We start from the raw sequence: 17,686 nt of genomic DNA on the forward strand, positions 1-17,686 counted from the left end.
ATCAACAAACCAAGTAATTATCTTCATTAACCAGAAATTCATTGACTTTTCAAGGGGAACAAACCAGTCCCTCGATCAGTTAACAATAATTAATAAATACAAAGGTGTTTCGTCTTTTACTCAAGTAAGAATTGTGCCAAACAGGTTTTTAGTAAAATGAGTTTAAGCTAAGTAGGTAGATTTTAAGGGAGATGAATTTAAGGTCTCAATCACATTATGTTTCGGCTATGCTGGACTTGACGTCAAAAGGGACAATTCTCGGAACCTGCACAATTTCAGGAAACACACGTAGCTAGGTTACAATTCTCACTTACTAAAAAGACTTGAACGCCAAACAGTAATCGATTATCGCTCAATTCGGGGTCACATGATCTTTCAGAACTTTCGTCGGATGGGTTGTCTCTACCCGGGACCTGAGACATTTTTGGTGAGGTTTGAAAAAAATTCCGCGTAGCTGCGACATTGCTTCCGTAGCTAGGCGGCTTCAGGCAGGGCTCTTTTTCCTAGGAATCCTCCCGTTTAAACCAGTGCTACTAGAATCTCGTTTCTCAGAAAAGTCCCGTCTACCAGGAGCTGTAGCTATGCGTGATAACCTCTTAAGTACTGTATAGAATTCATTATAAAAGTGGCAGTTCCGTTAAATTAAAAATAAATTTCAAAATCATGAGATATTATTGTAAGGGCGAGTAGTAGTATTATTTTCTTACTTGAGTAAAGTGTCCCCCGACATCCGCTTTTAATCATGTTAATTCAAAGTAATCTTTATAAACGGAATGCAAACTTTGTAAAAGTTATTAAATATTAAACAAGTAGAAAAGTTGAAAAAATATATTTATAAAAGACAAGAAGGTAGAAATAAAATATATAAAAAGGAAATATATATAAATGGCCAAAAGATGAATTAATTAACTTACATTCGTGTGAGTGTTAAAAACTGAGGTATGTCCATTACTGTCTTCGTACATAGAATAGAATATGGAACTCGAACCAGGATGGAGAGAAAAGGGTCGGGAGATTTAGTGGCAGGCTAGAAATTTTAGAATCTATTTTTAGAGTTCGGGTAGGAAGTGGTTGTGGAACTCTCTTTCGAGTGCCTCTTGCACTCAAAAGATCTGTTGAAAATTTGACTTTAAACTAACCAAACAAAAGAAATTAATTAATTTCTGGCTAATTGTTATAGCGGAAAGAGGAAAAACGTACTAGTAATCTTCACTGCTCAAGAGCTTTGAAGCAGACTCCAGAACATTTGGAAATAGGCCCACTCTTTTTAGTAACAGCAATAAAGAAAATGCCAGAAATTATGATTTTTACATTATATACAATAACTTCAGTAATTACACTATTTACAAATCCTTTAACTGATAATCATCCAACATATATCGTCTTCTCAAGTTTAGGAATAAATTTTCGTATCCCTATCAGCCAAATGATTTAGATAGAGTACTTAATGCCTGCTCTTTTAAGACATTGATTAATAAAGTTATTAGGTACTTCATTATTTTTAAGAATTTTAATAAGCAATATAATTTCGTGTATTTATTCAGATTTGCTGTATATATACAAATATTTTTAATGCGTAGTATTTGATTTAATATAGTATTACAACTTTCTTGGAAATGTTGGAAATCCAATTTATTAATTTGTTAGTATTGGAATTGAAGTATGCTTGTATAGGTTTCCTTTTTAGTACTAATTATTCAAAGCGGTTAAGCCAAAAACAGCTTTATTGTAAATTTTATAAAATAAATCTAAATAAAATGAAAACTAACATTTTGGAAAACATTTGAATGTAGACTCACCACGCTTGTAAGCTTTATAAAATTACATAGATGGCGCCACAATACGGTTTATGCATTCGTTGAAGTCGTGAATATTGTTTACAATGATGTCTGTGAATTCGCTATTGGGGAATAAATAATGTAAAATGTTTACCTAAAACTTTAGGAAAATTAAAATCCTTGTACAGTGTCTGCTCAAAATGCTTTATCGAAAGGTAACATATCTTCGCTAATATTGTGTTCTGAAATAAGAATAAATAATTGGAGCATAATTAAAATCCTTTGAAAATTTTTAGTTTCTAATTCTAATGTATGTGATTTTTATTTTTATGTTAGCATTGTAATTTACCATATGAGTGTATTTTATTACAGCAAACACCAGTTTCATTTATTTATAGTGCATATATATGGAAATATGAAAACCTAAAATCATTCTTTTCATTTGAATTAAATAAGAGGAAGAATAACAAGTATTAATATCGGTTTATTTATGCTGAGTTATACAGAATGTTTTTATTTTAGTTTGAATAAACCGATATTAATACTTGTTTTTATGTAATTTCAAATTCTTGATTTCAGTTCTTATTATTAATTGATTCAGATTATCTTCAGTTTTATAGATAAATATGTCTAATAGGATATTACCCCAGAAACATATCTATGCAGTATGTGCTTTAAATAGAAAAACTGCTATGGAAAAGCTGTGCTTCGCTTTCCGCTTGGGAAATTACATTATACTATAGTGCACACCTTCAGATATTATTTTAATACTTAAATTAAAAGGGGAAATTCTTACATTTTGTATATATAGTCATAAATTTGTTTGCAGTGTCATAGAGTAAAAGTAAATATTTATACGCAGTACTTTTTATTCAGATGAAGTTAACGTAAGCAGGGACGTAAAATAAATAGGCTAGATTAAGGCCTTTTAATGCTACTTTTATAATGTTATTCAAATTATATTTTCATAAAGCTCATATTTAATTATCTGTATGAGTAATACTCTTTCTTGAAAGTATCTTCATTTGTTTTGAAGTATTGTTTTAGATATATTATGTTCAGAATTCGAGATAATTGTATATTGGAATCTGGAATTTAAAAATTGAAGTAAAATTTATTATTTTAAAGAATGAGTTTATTATACTCAGGTCTGTTTCTTGTTTGTAAATTCTTATCATGAAAAATGAATAATTACCAAAGTCTTTTAATTTTAGCACAAATGGGCTATATGAAGTAGTTTTATTATAAAAGTATCTGTAGTAAGACATTTTAAAGTGACTCGTGGAACTCTTAGTCTATGATTTAAATCTGATATTAAGATAGCTGTATTGATCAATGCAAAATGGGATTCCTAGGTGATTTTTGTTTAAAATTCATAATTATATCAAAGTAAAATAGCTTAATCTCAAATGTTAACTTAGATACTCATCAATACTTAAAACTGATTATGCGTAATTATTTTTGAGTACTGTTCTGTTATCGGGACTCGATTCAGAAATGTATGAATGTACGCAAGTGTGTATGTATGTATATACATATATGTGGATATGTATACCTGCACATATGATCGTACTTACATACATGCATACTTGAACACATCCATCCATCCATACATACATTGCATGCATAAGTATATTTTTTTATCCGGTCCTGATAATAGAACAGTACCTATTTTTGCTTATATCTTTAGTAGTTGTCTGTTTTGAAGAGAAATAGAATTATTGTAATTATGGTTAAACTATTTTATTACAGTAAAAATTGACATAATTAAGCAGTATTCAATAATTAAATTTCCTGCATTGTTAAAAATATATACTAGAAAGTTTACTTAAGCTCCGCAGTGTCATACTCACAGCACAGAAAATCTTATATAAAGACTTATTAAAAACTACTAATTTAAAGAAATTAAGTTATTACTTAAAGAAATATTGGATTAAAAAAGAAGTATGTTTCATATAATTGTATGTTTAAATATTACTTAATCAAAGGAAGGTCACACTGTTTCTATCTTGGTATATTTAATGCGATTCACCTTTATGCATACTTTTGTGGTATATCTTTCAATATATAGATAGGTTTTGAGAACAAAAGTGTCTATTCTAACAGTTATATTTTAATATGAAAAATTCATCTTGTACCGAAATCAAGTTCAAAAGAGTAAAAGCGAATGAAAACAGATTATTTTCTAATGCATTTTAACCTTCTGTATTTTTTTTTTTTTAATCCTTCTTTTGTTTTCTTTTAAGTAGAAATTTATTACTGCAGTGTTGCTGAGTCACTTCATCATTAAAACTAAGGTTGATGTATTACTTTGTTCTTGCTTCTTAAAATAAAAAAGTATGTTTTAGTGACATTTAGATTATCCATATGAGAAATTTTATTTGGAACAGTTTTTATGACAAAAACTTTGTGAAAAATATTACATTACAGTTACAGTTTACCTAGGAAAGGCATAATTTTGTTTAATTAGGGCTCATATAATCATGATTGGGCTGTTTATGTATGTGTGTTGTATAGTAGTGCCTTTGTGTCTAGGGCTGCCGCGTGGGTATTAGGCACTCTTGTTCAAATTAATATTTGGTGCCCCTTTATGGGGTTCTGTTGCACTCATATAATGCAAATTATAGTATGTGAAATAATAATATAAAACACCAAGTACAATTAAAATGCTTGATATGTGTGCTTTCATCTAAAAAAAAATCTGATGTGGACACCATATGACTTCCTTGTATAGCCTATTAAATTGCACAATGTTTGCTGCATTTCATTTAAACTTATTTCGCTAGAGATACGAGTATATTTCTCATTCAATTAAGTCTGTTCCCAATTCGTGGCAAAGCAAAAATACATAAACACTCTAAAACATCTTCATTAAAAATTGTAAAATACAGAAAAACATTACACACCAAATACAGTTTAAAAAAAAAAAAAATTTGTACAATTAAAATTAGAGTTTCTGAGCAAAAACAAGCAATTCGGCCAGCGGGCAAAAAAGCAGATTTTTCAGTGCAAAAAACTGATAGTTTACTTTTGAACCCACTCGGCAAAGACACTGAAAGTGCAGAAACAGAATTCACTATTCTACTAGTTTGAAATGTAAACAAATAACGGGATTAACTCGGCGTCTCAAACTTTTAAATTGCTGATAATTCTACAACTATTACATGCAGATTAACTAAAGGCATAAAAATTTTAACCGGAACATAAGAACAACATAATTCAATCACTTTTAAAGCAAAAAAAGAGCAATATACCAATATGTAAGTATATATATATATATATATATATAAAGAGTTGACCGAGCTGAGTACCGGAGTGGGTATATATTGTTACAGATTTGGTATTTAATTAGATGTTAATAGAATTATAAATAAAATTGTTTTATTCCCCGTGCAGTACAGCGCGTGACGAAAAATTAAAAATACAAAAGCGCCAGAGAAAATACCAGAAAGTTCTCGCGCATTTAAAAAGCTTGTATAAGCGGTATGAAAACCTCTCAATTTAATAGTTAGTTAATTTGTTGTTGTTTTAAGAGTTTGTTTAGAAAACTGATCTTGTTGACTGTAGCGAATTCGCGGATTAGCTTTCTCTAGCTGTTTTGAATTAAATTCTGTTGAACGTTCGAGTATTTAAAAGATAACTACTGTGAGATATTGTAATACTGCACAAATATCTGAGGAAATTTAAGAGTTTTGTTTTATTTATTTGTGATAATAAAAAATCTTATTAATTTTTTTCCGATCGGACTTGTGCATTCAATTCATAACGAACCCGTACGCACGCAACAATTTTTGGTGTCAGAAGTGGGATTTGAATGCCAATAACAAGAGCGATGGAAGATCAGTTAAGGCAATTGATAGCAGCCTTTGCCTCGTTTAAAGAAATGATGAAATCTTGCCAGGAAAAGCTGGAAGCTGGCCAAGCATAATTTAAAGAAGACATGAAAGATTCTGTTAAAGCAGAGATGACACCCGTTAAAGTAGAGATTAAAGCGGAACAGGAAGCCGTTCAAGAAAAGATGAATGCTGTTAAAGCAGAAATGAATGTGGGCCAAGAGGAAATTAAGAGAGAAATCACATGCATAATAGAAAACAAATTTGAAGCTATAGAAGACAGAATTGACACGGTTGAAAACAGAGTTGGAGAAATTGAAGAAAGGGTTCTGCCGTCCAACAACAAATTGATGACAGGGTTTCTGCTGCCGTCGCCAAAGAAGTTGACAGCCTAAAGAAGTGCATAGCGAAGGCAGGAAATAATTCTGAAGGTTTTTCGTCCCTCTCTGAAGCTATCTACATATGATGGGAAGACCTCCTGGCAAGTATATAAGACACAGTTTTCTATAGTGGCAGAAGCAAATGGATGGGATCCCCAAGCTAAGGCCTGTCATCTTGCCGCTTTTTTGAGATCAGATGCGGCGGGTATCCTTCAGACTGTTCCCGAAAGCAAAAGGCTAGATTTTGAAGCTCTGTCCGGCGCGTTGGAGCTGTGCTTTGGGGAGAAGTGTTTAAAAGACTACAGCAGGCTTCAATTAAAATCCCGACAACAGAGGCCCACCGAAACACTTCAGGAGCTCGCCACGGATGTTGAAAGTCTGCCCCATCTCGCTTTTTCGGAGTGCCCAACAGAAACGACAAATCCTGTCGCTACAATATTTCATCGATGGCATCTGGGAACCTGAAATACAGAAAGCACTGCGAATGGCGGATGTTAAAGATTTGAAAAGCGCTTTAGTGTACGTCATGAAATTCGAGGCAGCCCAGCAAGCCACTTGTAGAGACCTCCACCCAATCAGAGCTGCTCAAGTCCAGGAACCAGGGGATCAAGTCACTGCTTGTCTAGACGATTTAACTAGACAACTGAATACCTTGAGACGGAATATTGGTGACAAGAAACCGACCGTAAAGGGCTGGCACTTCGGTGCTGAAGGACACATACGACGAAACTGCAGAACACCCCAGGGTACGGATGTTACCCAATCCTTGCTCGGGTCCCTCAGAGGTCCCTGCTTGGACATACATACTTCAATATCTATGTGAACGATATTCCTACCACACATGACACAACATTAGCTATGTATGCGGATGACACTATGATCCTGGCACAAAGTGCATTTATTGATCCAGTGATTCAACGGTTACAAAAGTACATTCACACACTAGAGATTTGGCTTAACCAGTGGAAAATCTCTGTCAATGTAGACAAGACCAAAGCAATTCTGTTCACCAGGAAGACCAAAATTAAAAAGTGTGTTTTTCGGTGCCAACATTCCCTGGGCCAAGCAAGTCCTCTATCTTGGGGTGATCCTCAACAACACTCTTACATGGTCCCCACACATCACTTCTATTATCCAGAGGTTCCGGGTTCGTAAAGCACAACTCAACCCCTTAATTGCTCGGAACAATGTGTTATCTATAGACAACAAGTTACTTATTTACAAGTCCATTCTCAGATCATTTCTTTGTTATGCTAGTCCCATCTGGGCTCATACACGCAAGACTAACAGGGGCAAGCTGCAGGCATGTCAAAATATTGTACTCAGACAAATTACCAGTGCCGAATGGTGCATCCGCAACAACCGTATCCACGAAGAGCTGGGTATGGAGCAATTAAGATCTTTTTATTATAGGCTTGCCACTAAATTCCATGCTCGGCAGCAGCAAATCAATAACCCATGCATTAAGATCTGTGATTATAATTATAATGACCTTGCTAATATGGACAGGCCGCTAGCCCAACTCAATGTATATATCATGTGACTTGCTATTACCTTATGCCTGCAGTTACCTTATTTTTTACTGTTTCCTTTGCATCATGTCTTATTGTTTCATATTTATTAATTAATGTATTATGCACATTTTCTCATGTATTTAATGTGGATTCAGACTACTGCTAACTTGTCACTTACCATGTTTCACTCCAAGTCACAGTTCGACGGCTTTTCTGTGCCTTCATCTTCGCCTTAATACCCAGAAGTTTTTCCTAAATAATACCTAAAAAAATATTTAAAAAAATTTTTTTGATGCTCTTAAGCTTATATGCTTTTTTGTATACAGTATATAGTATAGATACATGTTCTAAGATACCAAGCTGTTCTACAAGGGGTAAGGCCTTTGGCCTAGGCACCCTGGTGTCGCAAACACCACTCTACTGGGAGTGGTACGGATGTTAAAACCGTTCCTAACAAACAGCAGGGAAACTAATTAGTGCCCATCTTGCGGGGCGGAGGTTGCCAAATAATGAAAAGCCCCAGTTTAAAGCGCTTCAGATTTCTGCAGTGAGAGGCGCTGTAATATGACGATAGATACAGGAGCCAACGTTACCATCATCCGAAAAGATTTGGCTCAACAACTGGGAAGCAAGCTTATCTGGAAGCCGCCCTGTTAACCTCCAGACTGTGTCCGGTGAGAAGATCGACATCGACGGGAAAGTAAACGTTAACATCACGTTTGGAAGTGCCGCTTACCATCACACGGCATATGTAGCAGAGATCACTGATCCTTGCATACTCGGATTAGACTTTTTAAGGAAATACAATTTTCCCTTGGACTTTAAAAATAACGAATTGCATTATGCCTCTGAGGGCATAGCGTTATTTGGAATTAATGATGAAAAAGTTAAATCTGTCTATAAAATTATAGTTCAAGATGATATCACAATACCCGCAAGAACCGAGTGTTTACTTCCTGGATTCATAGAAGAAAATAGAAATTTCCGCTACGGCGTTATAGAATATCCCAATAACTGTAATAGCCTGAAAGGAGTACTAATAGCCTTAACACTCGTCGACCTATCGAAAACGGTTATCCCGGTGAGAGTTGCCAATGTAACTGAGAAGGTGAGACTTATTAAGAAGTAGTTGCAGCATGTACTCCAGTAACTAGCGTTGAAAGAAAGAGTAACATCCCACAATCCGTGTCCTCAGAAAGCATTACATTGGAGTTATTGCAGAATGCTCAATTAAACGATAAAGAGAGGAATGCTGCCGATCGCGTCATTAAAGATCTTCAAGTTGTTTTCTCCCGCTCGCCTACTGACGTGGGTCGAACAAGTTTGACACAGCATAGAATCGATATCGGCGATCATCCCCCGATCAAGCAACATCCAAGACGTCTACCGTTTGCTAAACAGGAAAAGGTGCGAACACTATTAAAAGATATGGAAGAAGGCGATGCCATTGAGCCTTTAGAAAGTCCATGGGCATCTCCCATCGTCCTCGTCAGAAAGAAAGACAGCTCAACAAGATTTTGCGTTGACTATCGCCGGTTGAATGAGGTTACGAAGAAAAACAGTTACCCTCTTCCTAGAATTGACGACATTCTAGACACTGTTTCTGGAAGCAAGTGGTTCTTAACACTTGATTTAAAGAGTGGGTATTGGCAGGTAGAAATACATCTTGGTGACTGAGAAAAGACGGCATTTACTACGAGACAAGGGCTTTGGCAATTCAAGGGGATGCCGTTTGGACTGTGTAATTCGCCGGCAACATTCGAACGCCTCATGGAAACTGTTTTGAAAGGTCTTTCCTACGAAGCCTGTCTGATATACCTGGACGACATCATCATCGTCGGAAATAGTTTTGAAGAACATATAGAAAATCTTAGAAAGGTGCTTCAGAAACTGAAAGCCAATCTAAAGCTGAGTCCCGCTAAATGCAAATTGTTCTGAAAGTAAGTGACTTACTTGGGACATGTCATCTCTGCAGAAGGAGTGTGCGCGGATCCTGAAAAGGTGTCAGCCGTTAACTCCTGGAAACGTCCCGAAATTGTCCATCAGCTGAAAAGCTTCCTAGGGCTTTGCACCTACTATAGGAGATTCGTGAAGGACTTTTCTTCCATCGCAAGTCCCCTTCACAAGCTGACAGAGAGCAAGCAACAGTTCTTGTGGACGAAAGAATGCGAGGATGCATTTAACAACTTAAAGAAAGCTTTAACATCTGCTCCAATCCTGACGTATCCTCAGCTGGACAGACCATATATTCTCGACACGGACGCAAGCAATGAAAGTGTCGGTTCTGTTTTGTCCCAACAAACAGATGGCCAAGAGCGTGGAGTGGCTTGCTGGAGCAAGTGCCTGTCTAAACCGGAGAGGAATAATTGTGTCAACAGGAAAGAGTTGCTCGCCATAGTCAAAGCCATAGAGCATTTCCTTCATTACCTATACGGCAGAAAATTCCTGCTCCACACTGATCATGCATCATTGACCTGGCTTTTAAATTTCAAGAATTCTGAGGGTCAAATAGCCAGGTGGATACAGTGATTCCAGGCATATGACATCACTATCCGTCATCGTAAGGGATTATCAGATGGAAACGTCGACGGTCTGTCTAGAAGACCATGCCCAGAAAGCTGCCAATATTGTTCTAGGGTGGAGGAGAAATACGAGCTGCTTAATCCAATAGCACGACAAATTACCGCATCAACATCGGTTGATCGAGACCCGTGGAGTGATGAAGTCAGGAAAGACCAACAGGAAGACCGTGACATTAAACCCATAATTGATTTAATGGAATCATCGAACAGAAAACCTACCTGGCAGGACATTACTATCTGTAGTCCTACAACAAAACAATACTGGGCGCTCTGGGATTCACTTCACATTCGAAACGGCGTCTTATACCGGAAATTTCCGATGGCAACTGATACTTTCCGATGGCAACTGATACTTCCAAGATCCCTGATTCCTCATGTCCTTAAAGAACTACATAACAGCCCTACAGGAGGACACTTTGGAATAATAATGACCTTGCAGAGAGTTCGTGAGCGCTTTTACTGGAATAATGCAAAGGATGACGTGCAAAAGTGGTGCCGATCTTGCGATGCCTGTGCAGGTCGAAGAGACGCAGCCGAGGCAAGCTGCAGCGTTACAAGGTAGGCGCGCCTTTTGAACGTATCGCCTTTGATATCTTGGTCTGCCACGAACTGCTGATGGCAATAAATACATACTCGTTGTCATTGATTACTTCACCAAGTGGCCCGAAGCGTATCCTATTCCTGATTAAGAAGCTGCCACAGTAGCTGAGGTCATGATACAGCACTGGATTTCCAGGTTCGGAGTGCCTCTTCATTTACATTCAGATCAGGGAAGGAATTCTACCTCGGCAGTAATCAAAGAACTATGCAAACTACTTGGCATTGACAAAACCCAAACGACGCCATTACATCCCCAGTCAGACGGCATGGTAGAGAGGTTCAATCGAACCATCCTTAATAACCTCTCATTAGTGATTTCCAGAAACCAACAGGTCTGGGACAAGAAATTACCACTGTTTTTACTGGCTTACCGCAGTGCTGTCCACGAGACTACCGGCTGTTCCCCATCACAGATGCTCTTCGGTCGTGACCTCAGTCTGCCTTGTCATCTCTTGTTTGGTCGCCCTCCGGATGCTCCTTCATCGCCTGAGGAATATATTCAAGATCTCCAGACCCAGCATGAAGTGATGCACAACTTTGCACGAGAGCGAGTCAACTTGGCGGCGGAGAAGATGAAGACCCGATACGACACAACAGCTACTGAATATCAATTCCACGAAGGAGGCAATGTGTGGTTATGGAATCCGACTCGACGGAAAGGACTCTGTCCGAAATTACAGTCACCTTGGGATGGTCGTACACAGGATGAATGACGTCGTAATTCGGATTCGTAAGTCATCGAACTCTAAACCCAAAGTCGTTCATTACGACAGGTTAGCTCATTACTATGTCCATAGTACGTAGTGTAAATAATTGTAAATAGTGTAAGACCATGGTCCTTTCTGTTTCTAAATGTGTATTTGATTTGTTTAAGTTAGTTATTGCATTCATTGTTCAAGTTGTTTGTTTTGTAATGTAATGTTTATTATTGCATTTATGCCATAGTTGTAAGTTTGGCTTCCTGTCCAGGGATTGTACTGCGTGGGACGTGCAGACTTTGGGGAAGGGGCAGTGTTAAGGATTTGGTATTTAATTAGTAATGTTAGTAGAATTATAAATAAAATTGTTTTATTCCCCGTGCAGCTCAGCGCGTGATGAATATTAAAAGAAAGCTAAGCCGAAAAATTCAAAATACAAAAGCGCGTGCATTTAACATTTAATAAATAAATATCTCTTTTTGATTTCGAGAAAATACCAGAAAGTTCTCGTGCATTTAAAAAGCTTATATAAGTGGCATGAAAACCTCTCAATTGGTTGTTATTTAGTTGGTTATTGTTTTAAGAGTTTGTTTAGAAACTGCTCTTGTTGACTGTAGCGAATTCGCGGATTAGCTTTCTCTAGCTGTTTTAAATTAAGTTCTGTTGAACGTTCGAGTATTTAAAAGATAACTACTGTGAGATATTGTAATACTGCACGAATATCTGAGGAAGTTTAAGAGTTTTGTTTTATTTATTTGTGATAATGAAAAATCTTATTAATTTTTTTTCATCGGACTTGTGAATTCAATTCATAACGAACCCTTACGCAAGCAACAATATGTATATAGTAAGAAATGTAGAACTAATATTTCACAAAGATCAGAAATTGAAATTCCTAATTAATAAATTTCAAATAATTATATAAATTTAACAAAGAATTAAAAAATTTTAAAACCAAAACATTTCAAACAAGCAAAACCCCACTTCAAAAAATTAATGAAATTTAAAGAAAAATGAACAAAAACAGAAGAGGAATTCAATCAACATCAGTGCCACTTCATCAGGGGGAGGAACCTTGAAATTAATTGAAATCCCTCATGTCTGTAAGGATAATTTTTCTGCAGCTTAATGCGCGAAAATACTAGGTATGTTTGCGTTTCGTTCTCAAAAGAATTGTTTTGTAGTTATATATATGTGATGTACCAGCTTTTGTCCGGAATAAATAGATTGGTGAAGATTCATAGATGTAGTTGTAGCTCAAAAGTATCAGACGATAAATTTAAAAAACAGGATCTATTTATTATTATTCAGGAGAAATAGCAATTACAAAAATCTGATCTCCGGAGTAAATAAAAAAGAATTATTAATAACTTTTTGTATGAAGTTTACTGCATCGTTACATTAAAGAAAAGACCCCGATATTCCTTTGCGAGTCTTTTTATAGCCTCTGGAAAGGCGGAGCTTCCAAGAAATGACGTCAGCCTCGTCAGCCATTCCAGTTCACTTTAAATATCTCCAGAACGTTCTATAACTATACGTGTAGAAAAGGTGGGAAAAACAACTTGACTACGGGGCTGTGGATTTAATTCCACGTACTTTCAAATAAGAGACCGTCGCCATTAAAAATGAAAAGAACATAGAGTTAGAATTTTAAGTGTATTTTTGACTATGGAATTTTATTATTACATATATATTAAGGGAGGTGTACAGCTACATGTTATAGCAGTCGTATATACAAAATTCCAACGTACTGAAGCTACTCGTTTTTGAGTTATGCGAGATACATACATACATACATACGTGCGTACGTACGTACAGACAGACGTCACCAAAAAATCTCTTCTGAATCCATTTTATAATCCGTCTATGGAAAAAAAGAGTTCTTTATTCTGTCCTTACGTATAGATGTCAGGCAAAAACTTCGTTAAATTGCATTTGATAGCGCTCAAAATGGATATTTTTATTGAAATATGATACTCAAAATTTTTCGTGATTGCAATTCTTCGTTTACTTCGTACAAGAAAGTAATTAACGGTTTAAAACGGAATTTAATATAAGATTTTTTCTCCATAATGCTATCGTGACAACAGTCTTTTACTGTTTACACAACATCATACTCTGTGTTAGCAAAGTACTAGTGTGAACTCATTAGAAAAGCACTAGTGTTGCTGCCAACTTTTTAAACTTAAGATATCCATAAGCCTCGCATAGGATGCTTGTTAGATGGCGTTTCTCCCAAATCTTTCTTGCTAAACAAGGTGGCTATAATTAAGACACAATAACATGCCGAATAAATACCAATTCAGAAGTCAAACAACAAAAATCAGCGTTGTATTTACAAAATTTTCACAGGACTAGTTTCGATGGTTTTACCGAACCACCATCCTCAGCTGCAAAACCGCAAATGAACAAGATATGAAATAATGATTAGATAAGATAAGAAAGCCTGGACAAGAATAAGCAAGTGGCGCCATCTGTTGGTGAAACCAGAACTAAAACATAATTTCTTTAAAGGCCGAAGGCAAATTTGGATTGGAATTAGGATCGTTAACTAGAACAGAAAGATTTTTATGAATGTGAAATTCCTCTAGAAAATCCAGTTCTCCAATGGAAGATGTTTTTTGTATAATTTTGGCAGCAGAAAAATTGAAAGTGTGGTTTTCGGACCAACAATGTTGAGCAACAGAAGACTTCTGTGTTTCCTTTTTTCTAACATATGCCTCAAGTTCCTTGACGCGAAATTTTGGCCAATGTAAATTAAACCACACTGGCAAGGAATCCTATAAATACCCCAGGAATTCATATCCGGAATGGGGTCCTTGAGTTTGGAACTCGGAATTTTATTGATGGGAGAATAAACAACCCGAAAGTTAAATTTCTGCAAAATATGTGCAACTTTGTAGCTAATTGATGGAAAGAAGGGAATGACAACAGAATTTTTATAATCTCCTAAAACAAGAATGTGCCTTTTAGTGTGTTGAGATGAGAATTTTTTTAACTACTTGATTAATAATGTTGGGTGGAAAGCCCCTGTCAATAGCTATTGCTTTTAAATAATTTAGTTCTTCATCAAGGGCTAGTTTGGAGGAGCAAACTTGAAGAGCACGGAAAACATAGGAATAAAATGAAGCTAACTTTTGTTTAGTCGGATGACATGATTTAAAGTGTCGTGGAAGGCAAACCGATGAAGGTTTACGGTAAACCGTAGTACTGAAGTTGGACGTGTTACGTGTGACCAGAATGTCGAGAAACGGAAGTGAATTGCAAGTCTCAAGTTCAAAAGTGAACTGAATAGCAGGATCAGTAGAATTCATTGTTGAAAGAACTTTATTTAAATCATCTTTATTATCTTCAAACAGGGTAAAAGTATCGTCTACGTAGCGGAACCATGCCGGGAAGTTTAAAGTTTCAAACAATTTTGATTCATAATAATGCATGTAGATATAATTAAATGAAGGTGGCTATAATTAAATGAACGCGTGTTATTGAAATCCTAAGGAAGAGGTGTGCGAAATATAAAAGCCAAAATTTGTTTCAGCCAAAAATTAAATGACAATTAAGAGAAGCCTTGCTTCTGCTATAAAATCGTTATTAACCGATGTTGAATATGATTTGTCATGCGTGTAAAGAGGAAGTATAAGGTATTTCTCCCGCCTTCTTAGCATGCCTTCGTGGTGTAGTAGTGAGCATGCTGGACGCGTAATCGAGAGATCCGTGGTTCGAGTCCCGGCAAGGGCATTGCTCATTTTTCAGGCCTCCAGCTTCGAAATAACCTAATAACTCTACAGTGGCGCCCGAACTAAAAAGGTGGTGAATGATGATTCTTCACCATCAGGATTTGGCGACTGGGTCCCCTCAACACCAGTCGCTCTTTAAAAGGGGAAAGTGTATAAGGTATTTCTCCCGCCTTCTTAGAATGTCTTCTTGGTATAGAGGTCAGCACGCTCGGCGCGTTTTCGAGAGGTCCGTGTTTCTAGTCTCGGCGAGGGCATTGCTCATTTTTCATCTCTTCTGCTTCGAAATAACCTAATGATCCTACAAAAAGAATTCACACTTTTAGGTAAAATATTTTACAGAACGTCAGTAATGGTGCAGCTGCATTCAAAGCATATCGTCGTATGACTAGAAACCATGTCAATATGTGTGGTGATAAACATGATTAAAAAATTTAAAGCAGTCTGGTATCTCAGCGTATGACGAAGAAGTTGGTGACTCCAGTTACGGCGAAAGGGATTAACCCTTTCCGGCACGCTGCCTTTTAAAGTCGGAATTTAGATTTAAAAAAAAAAAAAAAAGTAGGCAGTCTAATTAGGCCTAGAGGAGTACACAAGTAAAAGTGTGCCCAAAGTGGCACACTGATTGAATAGAGCTTCGAAAAGAGTGCTGAAACGAGCATTGTTGTCAATGAATTGATCGATGAGATGCGGAGAAACAAAGAATACAGACTCTCAGTTGTCCTAGATTGTCGGTGAGCCCTCTCTGGGCACACCTAGGGTTCGCCGTTTGATTTTAGGCAAGATTTCAAGGTAAAAATTTAAAACTGATATAGAATAAGGAGATTAGCATACAGCCAAAAAAATAACATAGAAATTTCTTTTCAAACAATTCCTTTTATACCCTAAAAAAAATCTGGAAGATTTCTTTGAAAAATGAGGGTCTTAAAAAACTAAACATGGCTAAAATATATGGACTGGTTTGTGTTGAGCTGCTATCTACTATAAATAAAGATGGTTCAGAGTAACCTGTAGTAACCTATAAATCCTTTTCCATTCAATTTTTCTGTGCGTAGAGAAAGAAATTTTTAGGTGTGTCCAGACCGGACATACTGTGCCGCAAAGGGTTAAAGAAATTACTATTGCAGTATCTGGCAAAACTGGAAATACTTGAATAAGTGGCTAAAACGACGGGAACTGTCTATCTTTTCCAACGACCTATAAGATTTTGTAAAAAATTATAAAAACCATGGTCATCCTATATAAGTCATATTATCTCCAGCAGTACAATCACAAGATGCAATTCAACGCCTTCATTTTTATTTGCATATTTAGCAGGAATGGAAATGAATATGCATCGAATCTGTGACCAGTGACAAACCGAAATATTCTGAAGGTGTAAATTTACGAGAGAACGAGCGAAGTCATCCTTCGATGCGTAAGCCATGTGATTTGAATTCATGAATTAGCTGACTAGATGGAGTGGTATAAATCTGTCATCATGCCTCCCCTACTCCTTTTTGAAGAGCTGTGTATGAAAAACTGTTATCGAACTACTTTATTTTGTTTCAACTTTCCGTAAATCTTTCAATTTTTTTTCAACAAGCTGTTACCGAAAAACTCTTCATCATCGCCATACCCTGTTTTCCCCCCTCCATTTGGCCTTTTTTTGATAGCACCTCATAAATGCTTAAGTTCGCATTCCGCACTTTGAAAGCATATAATGGTGGTACACATGATTTCTTATTAGTTCGCTCGCTCTGCTCAAACGCGGGTTGTTTTGTTGATGCTTGCGAGCAGCTATCGGATCGATTGATATGTCATGTAATGTGGTGTGAGGAGAGGAAGGAAAAAATAGTGCTGTGTGTTAAGCGAAACTGATTTTGCCGCATTTTCTGGGCACCGTCTTGCTTTCGGCAACATTGTGAATGCTCTAGTCTAAGCATTTCCTAAGACAATTTCTTGGGTACTTACGATTCTCTGAGTGAACTTCCGTTGTTAAATTTGTTGTTAAAAACATGAGGGAAAATTATTTATGTATGGAATCGATTTTAAAAAAGGGCAGTGTTACGATCAATTCTAAAATCATTGTTAGATACAGAGGCTGTTCACACATTTTTTAGACGATGTATATTGTATTCACAAAACTAAATTACATAAAATTCTTGTGTTTTAAATGTTCTATTTGACATCCCTTATTCTGAGCTATCTTTCGATACCGCAATTTCCGGGATAATAATGCCTTTTGGAGTGCAGAAGAGGTATTCTATCCCATTCCTACCGAACAGCTTTCCAGAGTAATGTTAATGTTTTGGGACAACGTTTGGATAATGCAATTTTTAGTCCAAAAGCACAAAAATCCATAGGTGACACATCGGGAGATTTAGTAGGGATATCAGTGAAGGGTATGGCCTAGATACCAGTTTTTTGTTCCATTTCTTTTAGGAAATTTACAGTGGATTTTGATGTGTGACTGCTAGCTTTATCCTGATGGAGTCTCACAGATGGATGGCACTGTGGGTAAAGCGATGGTATTTCATTCAGAAAAATTGGCGATAAAATATGTTCCTGATAGTATTTGGAGTTAA

General features: G+C 36.4%; 1 protein-coding gene across 3 annotated transcripts in view; it reads left to right on the top strand.

The window, feature by feature from the left end:
* The first annotated feature begins 1,856 nt into the window (after nt 1–1,856).
* The window catches only part of LOC146997469 (rho GTPase-activating protein 39-like), a 256,069-nt gene continuing 240,239 nt past the window's right edge, over nt 1,857–17,686 (top strand). For all 3 annotated transcript variants that reach the window (XM_085814492.1, XM_085814495.1, XM_085814494.1), the window contains exon 1: nt 1,857–1,993. The gene's annotated coding sequence lies outside the window, so the exon portion shown is untranslated. The remainder of the gene's footprint in view (nt 1,994–17,686) is intronic.

Source organism: Stegodyphus dumicola, chromosome 4 (assembly GCF_044657685.1).
Source record: "Stegodyphus dumicola isolate Sdum_Otavi_A_Nest chromosome 4, ASM4465768v1".
Classification (NCBI taxonomy): domain Eukaryota; kingdom Metazoa; phylum Arthropoda; class Arachnida; order Araneae; family Eresidae; genus Stegodyphus; species Stegodyphus dumicola.